The 9729-nt window shown below is 34.6% G+C and overlaps 1 protein-coding gene and 1 pseudogene across 12 annotated transcripts in view; one reads left to right on the top strand and one right to left on the bottom strand.

The window, feature by feature from the left end:
* Positions 1 to 9729, top strand: part of Cadps (calcium-dependent secretion activator 1) — a 390371-nt gene that overhangs the window by 27346 nt on the left and 353296 nt on the right. The gene's annotated exons all lie outside the window — the stretch shown is intronic.
* LOC108360119 (uncharacterized) lies at positions 2306 to 3296 on the bottom strand (annotated as a pseudogene).

Genomic DNA, 9729 nt, shown 5'->3' with positions numbered 1-9729 from the left:
TGATACACCTCGGCTTACCATCTAGCGGAAGGTTTCGGAAGGGTGAAAAAACATATATTTAATACTTGCGCCGGGTATTTAATGTTCGGCTCCGCCCGAACTTAGACTTTCTTACTTGAAGGCCAACAACTGTGCCAAGTTTGGAAGAAATTGGTGCAGCGGTTACCAAGATATACACATGTAACCATAAGTGGGCGTGGCTACGCCCATTTTCCAAAAATTTATAATATTCTTATTTTTCGTCTAAAAATTATTGTAAATATCAATTTTGAGTGAATTATCTTCAGTAGTTACTAAAATATCGCAGTTTTCGTATTTCTGGAAATTACCGTTATATGGGAAGTGGGCGTGGTTAAAGTCCGATTTCGCCCATTTTCAATAACAACCTACCTTGGATTAAGGGAAACCTACATACCAAATTTCGTTGAGATATCTCAATTTTTGCTCGAGTTATCGTGTACACGGACAGACGGACAGACGGACAGACGGACAGACGGACGGACAGACAGACATGGCTTAATCGATTTCTTTTTTCATCCTGATCATTTATGTATACATTTGTCTATATCTATCTCGATTCGTTTTGGCTGTTACAAACAACCGTTATGTGAACAAAATTAATATACCCTTGTGCACAAGTGCGCTCGGGTATAAAAAGCAAAAATTCATGGAATCAATAAATTTATTTTTTTTACTGACTCTTTGTGAAAATTTTTTATTTGGTACTTTTGAAAGTTGAGCGCATCTTGAGTTTATAGAACTTTTTATTAAACAAGTAGTTTTTAAGGAAAGAACACAACCGACTTCAATTCTCATATACAAATTTAGGGGTACCGTTAATTTCTTCATGATCCAATCATCGGATCTCTAAACCAAATTACGGGACGACCCTTGAGGTACCATCTTTCCAATAAAAAAAGGATTATTGAAATCGGTTCACGTGGTAAACAAGTTATGTATTCCGGCGAATTGATAAGCTCCCCTTTTTTGAAGTCGGTTAAAAGTGTTTGAGTTCTGTTAATCTTATGTAAATAAAGTGCAGTTTATGAATTTTAAAACGTTTATTTATTTATTACATACTGAACATAAAACTTGCATAAATGTATTTTAAAGAGCGTATTATCAAGCAAATTTTCAGTATTTTCCGGTGATATATCTTCAGAAATATAAAAACCCCCCCTAAAATATATTCCTGGGTGCGCCCCTGATATGGAATCAGGAAAAGCTCATCAAATATACTCTATCTCTTTAGCAGAAAAAAGGCAATTTCCATAAAATCCGTTCCCTGATTATTACAAACAAAAGGGCAAAATTGCGGATTATATATGCGTCGGTGCATTTTTTATTCCATTCTTAAGACGTTTTTGAGGTTATGTTTATATGGGAGGTATGCTTTAAAATAAATCGTTTTTCCAATTTGTCGTTTTTTTTATTTGTCGGTTATACGCCGACTCCTTCTATTTTTCAAAAAAAATGTATGGGGCTGTACCACTGTGCGACGTTGAATCACAATAAAAAAATGATTAGACATAAAATTTACATACTTATGGTTGACTGATGGCGCTAGAACCATACAGTTGCGTGTGAACTCCAAAAAAATGGACTTGATCAGATTATTTTAACATATACCAAGCTTAACCTAAAAATGCCTTAAAAATACCACAAATTCCATCATTATTATATAAGGCTGTGTTAAAAGTAGCAGATATGAGCCAATTATTAGTTGCCCCTGTACGCGCTTTCTAGTGAACATGTTGCGCGCATAGGCGGTGAGCGTGCATGGTTCATGATGCGTGCGCGCTGTGACAAATGTTGCTGTAAGTAATAAACAGAAAAAATTTTTAGAAATATTTTCTTGAATAAATGCAGGTGCAGCTTGAATATTTATTATGTTTAAATAAAAAATAAAAATTAATTCTAAATTATAAAAATATTGTTTTTTAAGTTCCAATGTCATTACGCTTACAAAAAATTTCATCAACTTTCGTCAAATACTTTAAGAGGAAATGAGTATTGCTTAGAAATATATTTACTTATAAACACTTTAAAAATTAAAATTAAAAAAAAAAAAATTCTAAGAATCCCTTTTATATCTATAAACCTCTCTACGCACAAATTTTCACCCAAAAATTCGATCTTGGTACTGAAATCCGAGGTCCAGTTGAGAAATTTTCACCCATATAGGAAACGTCCTAATATTTTGCGAACAAATTCTTTATCTTTGTATATCGAAAATGTGTAATTTTAATTAAATTGAATCATAGAAAATTTATTTACTTTTCATTTAATATGTTACTTGATTTTATTAACGAATTCTCCAGACAGTTGAAATTTTTATCATTGGCCGTTATATACTAACCATAATTTGATGTTACAATTCTTCTAGGATATGTAGAATTAAAAATAAAAACGCCTACAGCTTGAATATATGTATGTAGTTAAAAATACATTTTCTATACACATTGCCTCTAAATCTTTCCTGATCTTTTATCACAACTATGTTTCTGGGCTTGTCGAGTTGGCGTTCATTATTGACTTCTCGCCCTCAATGTCAGTTTTCCTTTTTGCTGCAGCTCGAATAACGCGCTCCTTTGGTATGTCTAGTGAGGATTCAGTGTAAAATACGGCGTACATGGCCACTGCATGAAATACGAATCCGAAAAGCACCATTTCGTTTTGTAAAGCTAATACATGGTCGCGGTTCTGAGCTTTCTTGCAATCAAATTTCTGTTTGGCATCTTGCCGTCTTTGAAAGGATTTACCGTAATGAGCGCGAGATCACTCATCAAAATCATAAATGGGCGTGCGTCCCATTTCATCGGAGACTTTTGATTTCTTAAATCTAAATTTGTAAAACTTTGTTTCCGGATCGTCTTCTTCTTCCGGTTCGTGCTCCGTTGGCTGCGCATATGTTGATCCTGCTGTGTGTATAATGCCTTTGTCATATAGCATCCTTAAGCGATAGTTGCCTAGTACTTCATATGCTTGGGTGATTTCTCGAAATTTTTTTCGCATATTGCATCGAGAGTTTGTAGTATGCCGACTTTATCTCGCTCTGAGTTGAGCTCTGTACTATTCCAAGAGCTTCATAATAGTTGGCGCTTTTCAGCGATGAGCTGGTAGAGAGATACTGAGCATTACTGTAGCTGTAGTGCGTCGAAAAAATGCTGCGCAATATCAACCGAGACTGCCTATTATACATCGCACGGGCCACCGACTTCAATATCTTGGATTTGCTTTTAACACGATTATATAATTTTTTATTAGGAATTGTAGCAATTTGACAGCTTTGCATCACATTTCGCATTCACAAAACAGCTGATGATTATGTGGCGATATCTCAAAAACTACACGTAGGAAATAAACATTTATATGTAATCAGTATTAGGTCAAAGGTTGGAAAAAAATTGCAGCTACTCTGCACCAAAGTGCACGTGGCTTTTAACTACAAACTTTTTATTTCATATCGAAACCGATCCAGTCTAATATTACGATAAAACTGGCCCCATTGAACTTGTTAAATGAAAAAGAGCTTTTTGTAATCACAATCGTTAACATTGAACATTTGGAGCATCGTACAGTTCCACAAGTAACGTAACTCTTCTTCTTACCGTTTTTTCTAGCAGGCTGAAGGTGTGTTTTTGGTTAGTGTATTGGTGTTTTTGGTTCAGTGTGTTAGTGTATTATGAATAAATTGTAATAGAAATAAAAGAAATTGTAATATAAATGAAAGAAATTGTAAAAGATAAGAGCACATGACCAAAAAACAGGTGATCTCAGCTGTAGGCATTTTTTGGCAATCAACTGATAGTGTTTTTACTTATGAAACTCTACGATGATTTGGAGTTAACTTTGACGGTTGTTTGATTTCAAATAAAAATTCCAAAAAATATATTCAAAATCAAGTTTTTGTATTTCAATTTGTTTTGTGCGAATGTCTGCTTCATGATATTAAAGACTCTGCGTAATTGGCAGTGCATGCACTGCTATGTATATCATTTTTACGTAGAAATCAAAAACTAGCAGACTTCTACGTATGTAATGCTGTGCGTTGGGTAACCGCTTACACGCGAAGCTCATTTAACAGATTCCTTATGTGACAACTCTCAAGCAATGCCAAGTATGCATAACGGAGCCTTAACGCATACGGATTACTTAGAGACTTCAAAATGCTTAGTTCGTATACACTATTTATCTCCGCGTACGATGATACCTGATGGGAGATATGCATACAATTTTGCTATTTTTTTATAGTTTTTAATTTTTTTTATTTTTGAGAATTTAAATTTTTTGAACGTTGGCGTGTCAAATGAAAGCTTTTGGCTCGTTCTGATTGGCTGAAGCAGAAAGCTTTATGATACAACTCTGCGCTGAACTGGTTTTCAAACGAGTTAAATCATTTAACTGGTTCAAGCCCATTTAACATGTTTAACTCGTATGTATGTAGTATAATAAACATATACCTATCCATGTATGTTCCTACGAATACAACCGAAATTGCATTCATTCATGTTCGTATGTATGTTGTATATATATACATACATACGTATTGCGATTTTTTAATGCATTTAATATTAGTTGTGTTAGTAAGCTGCTCTAGGTTACGCCAGGTTAATATGTCTCCCAAAATTGTGTTTCATGGGGATTTTTCTTGCTCTAACTTACTCTACTTTTTGTTTCATGAGCCTGCGCTAAGTGGAACTAGAGCAACTTAGACAACTTAAGTTGCTCTAACTTGCCCTACTGTTTTTTGACAGCTGCTCGATTCTGCTCTAACTTGACCTGCTCTGCACTTTTTTCGGTCTCATTGAACACAACTATTATCAACCTTCGTAATTTGCATATCTACGCAGCTATACATGTAAGTACCCCGCAGGGAAAGCTATATAATAGTTGAAAATTAGAATGCTACCAGTTTGCGTTTCAGCCCACCTAGTTCACGTTGTATCCTTTTTCACTAATAGCGACTGGTATTTTTAACAAAGCAAAGCTGTGGCGCGCCATTCGAGAAATCCGAGTTCGAATCCTCGGGCAGAGGTTTTTACTTTTTTATGTATTTTATCTGTTTTTAATTAAATAATGTTTAATTAATCTCTTTGTAATTTTTAAATATTATATAGAATCTTTCCAAATAAAATTAAATTTACAATTTTTCATTTATATGCAAATTAAAATAATTGACATACTTTACTTTAACCACTTCCAAGCGGACTCGAACCTGAGATCTCAGAACCGGAATCGTTAGTCTTCTTGCGATGCCACAGCCGACCTTTGTGAAGAAAGCAATTAACTAGATTTTAGTTTTGGCCTTGGCAATTCAGAGGCAGATGTCGCTAATCGCATAAGTTGATCGAAATCTTCGAAATATTAGGCCGCCGCTTTACCACATACTAGTTAATGAACTAGTATTTTTACTGGCTGATTTGGCCTTTCACTGCGGAGAACTGGTACATGTAATTATAATCCAAGACGACTGGTATTCCTTCCATTCTTATATAATAGTTCATGAACTGAAATTTGTGCATACTAATTCAACTTTTCACTGCAGGGTATGTACGTGTGTTCGTGTATGTATGTATACCCATATGCTGACAAATTGTTATCGTACATTCGTTTATATGTATGTACATTAATATGTAGGTTCGTACATATGGAGGTTAGGGCTGCCATAAATCCTAGAAGTTAGACCGAACATTTCCCCCAAAATCCCAAAAGCTTTTGCAGTCAAATTGTATGTAGGTAATAACTACACTACTTACTGCAATAATAAAGTCATATATTTCACAGAAAGCATTGAAGACTTCGCATAATGAATAGATCCTTCATTCACATACATATTTAGTTGCGTTCCAGGTGCTCACGATATTCACGATTTGCAGTTTTTTTTGCAGGAAAGCGTTCCAGGTGCCAAAAAACCTGTAAGTCAAACCACTCTTGTGAGAGTCATTTGCCCTCTCTCTCAGTCAGAAGTTGCGGGTTTTAGTCCGAAGTTTTTCTTCCTGAAAGTTTATGAAAAGTGTCAAACGATAGGCAGGGTTGCATTTGTAAACAAAAATAGAAAGCCAATAACCTTAAGCGCTACGGAGACAATCAAATAAATACTCCAAGCATTGCGTATTATTTAGCGTGGACCGAAAATCCGCTTTTTTAGAATTTTGATCGGTAATAGCAAAAATATGGTTCATTATGCTTTAAAAAAAAATCGGGGTGAAAGACGGAAATTTTTGGTCAATATCTTAGGCTCGCCCAAGTCCATCAAAGTTCAAGTGGTAAAAAAAATTGGTTTAGCTTATTTCGATTCTCTACAAAAAAGGTCCATATACCAAATTAATTGCCATTTTAATGCGTATGTGTCAGTGAGGTACATTTCATAAAGCTGGTAAGCATTGGTAATGCTCAATCAAACGTAAAACAATTTATTTTTCTTGTTCGCGCACTTGCTCACCACGACGATCAGCAGCCAAGTGAGCTTATTTTTTGTCAAGCATAACGCGAGACGGTTGATATCAAAGATAAAGGAAAGGTGTTTTTTCGCGTTCCAGGTGACTTTTACTGTTTCGCTCTTGCTCACTACTCACGCTCTTGCTCTATACTCACCTCAATGATCTTTATTGATCCCCATATGTTTTTTTTTTTTTTTTTAATTTGAGAATCGAAGCTATTCTGCATTTATGCCCAAATTTTGCTCAACTTCTGAAATTTAACAGAAATGCAACTCTGAAACATCACGCACGCAAATTGATTTCGTTTAATCAAATGTGAAAAACTTGCGAGCGTGCGTAGAAAAACTCACGCCGGTAATATTCCCTGCAAAAAATGGGACTAATCCGGGATTACTCCGGGAGCAGTCGCAAAGGAGCATGCGACTAATACCAGTTCTAATCTCTTTATATGGAATGAACTGTTCGCTTTTGTTCGAGCATATCTTATGAAGATGCTAATTGTTCACCTTTATACCCGAACGGGTATAAAAAGCGACTAGTCACTTTTAAAAAATAAAAATAAAAATTTGCGCCAGCTGAGATTCGAACCGGGGTGCTCAGTTTTGTTAGGCGAATACTCTATCTGCGAGCCAACGCCGCACATGAAATTTGATTGACTAAGTGCGTACATATCATTAAATCGTTAATAGTATCCGTTAGAGATGAGTTGGGGACTAATTGCTCTCCAATTATACCCATAAGGGATGAGCCGAGACCAATTGATCTCCATTAGTACCCGTATGAGACTAGTTGCGACTAATTAATGCCCAATTGTACCCGATTGAGAGTAATCTCGGAATACTCTCTTTAGAGATTAGTCGCACATTTTTTTGCAGGGTTAGGTTAAGCTGTAATACTTCTATATTGGCAGTAAGCTTACTTCTCAATGTGTAAGCATTCCGAAATCAAAGCGAGACAGTTTAGTACCGTTTTTATGTATGTATTGTGTATGTGTTGTGTACGTGAGTGCCGTTTTGTGTATGTGTTGTGTACATGCCCTGCAGCAAAATTTAGGGACAGTCTGTCAAAGCGCTAGTTCCGCCCTACAAATTTCAGAACTGTCTCTGAACTACTGAAAAAGGGATGCTGAGTTGGACGGTTGAAACTCATATGTTGCTAGTTGCGCTGTCATCAATGTTACTCATCCTGGTCATGTGAAAGCTGACAAAAGATGCACAAATGTAATATACTATATTTTTTCGATTTTCTTAGACCCTAAAACTAATAACAAACTGTTTTCGTTTATTTAATATGTAATTCTCTACATAGTTTATGGGGCAACTGCTAAAATATTTCCAAAAAAGTCGTTATTGGTAACATTAATGTCNACTATTGACATGAACGATACTACATACGTAAATGTATCACTAAGCACCCGAAACAAGGCGAATTCATATAAGGTGGTATCGATTCAACAAATACAACAATTACCTGTATTTTGTTTTTTTTTTTTTTTAGCTGGTGATTGTCAAATTTCAGCTATTCTTCTCCGAATGAAAAAGGGCGACAGAAAATGCAAACACTTTCACGTTTTCACTCACTCACTAGCAAAATATAAAATTTTGACAATCAAACGCTACACACAGCTGATTAAACAACACCACCTTATATAAATTCGCCGTGACACGAAATGTGTAGTTATGCAGTGATTTTTTTTTTAATTTCCAATGTTTTTCATCTTAAATATTTTTCGTTTAGTTTTTATTTAAGTACTATGTCTCATACTCCATAAACCATTTAAATTCAAATTCCTAACTGTGCTGCAAACTTATAGAACTCTAAAAACTGTCTTCAAAATTTCAAATTTTTAATCAGATATTTTTTATAAATATTTCGAGTATTCTGTTTTGTAGCCCATAAAATTTTAGTGTAGTAAAGTGTAATCTTGCATCTTAAACGAAAATATTTAAATAGGAGAATGCCTTCAAGAGCGTGCGAAAAAAGAGTTATAAAAAATCAGCGTGATTAATTATACTAAAATTTAATGGGCTATAGAACTGCATACTCATAAACTGATTTAAAATATTGAAGTTTTTATAACAGTTTCTAGAATTCTACTAAATTTCCAACACATTTAGAAACGTGAATTTATTTGTTTATGTTATAATACTTATGAGCCATCCTTAAATAAAAAATTTACGAAAAATATTTAGCATGAAAACTATTGTGAATATTCAAAATTCTATATTTCTTATGAGATGCCGGAAAGTCTATGTATTACATTTCAATAAATTTAATGCAATTTAACGCTGAGTTATCACAAATAATCATTCAATATATCACCGTTTTTCTCATTTTTTGACACGACTTAGTTCAGATTTTTAATTATAGGTATCCCAGAAATACCCATTATACGTAACAAATATAAATTATTTTTAAGAATAACGGTTTTAGAAAATAAAGGAATAATTGACACACAGTTTGCTTCAAAAAGTAAATTAGTTCAAAACAAATAGCTCTTTAAACATAAAATGAAGTATTTTTATTTACAAAATTGTATGCGTGCTTATTTAAAGAAAAGGCTCTATACTATACTATTAGAACCAGCTCAAAACTAACCACATTTTTTCTAGCCCGGAGGTGACCCTTTTTGAACTATCTAAGAACTGTTGTTATATGAACTGTACCAGAACCATCTAAGCCAGAGTCAGCTCAGAACAAGTTCAAAAGTTCTGCAGAGGGCGACAATTGTCACTTCGTAGGACATCGCCATGTTAAAAAAGACAGTTGCAAGCATTGAGTTGGGATAGATGAAGAACCAGTACCGTCCCTTTTCAGGCTAGCTCAGCGCAAGTTCTGAACCAGTTTGATTTGCTGCAGGGTGTTTATTTATAAACGTATCCCTGCAAAAAATTGTGAGACTACCCTGCAAAAAATTGTGCGAGTAATCTGTAAAGAGAGTATTCCGAGATTACTCTCAATCGGGTACAATTGGGCATTAATTAGTCCCAACTACTCTCATACGGGCACTAATGGAGCTCAGTTTGTCTCGACCCATCCCTTATAGGTATAATTGGAGATCAATTAGTCCTCAACTCATCTCTAACGGGTACTATNCAATTTACGAAAAATATTTAGCATGAAAACTATTGTAAATATTCTAAATTCTATATTTCTTATGAGATGCCAGAAATTCTATTTATTACATTTCAATAAATTTAATCCAATTTAACGCTGAGTTATCACAAATAATCATTCAATATATCATCGTTTTTCTCATTTTTTGACACGACTTAGTTCAGATTTT

Source organism: Rhagoletis zephyria, unplaced genomic scaffold, assembly GCF_001687245.7.
Source record: "Rhagoletis zephyria isolate East Lansing unplaced genomic scaffold, Rhagoletis_zephyria_1.1 Rzeph_scaffold_00014, whole genome shotgun sequence".
NCBI lineage: Eukaryota > Metazoa > Arthropoda > Insecta > Diptera > Tephritidae > Rhagoletis > Rhagoletis zephyria.
Note: the sequence above shows the minus strand (reverse complement) of the source record. Positions and strands in the feature narration are given on the sequence as shown.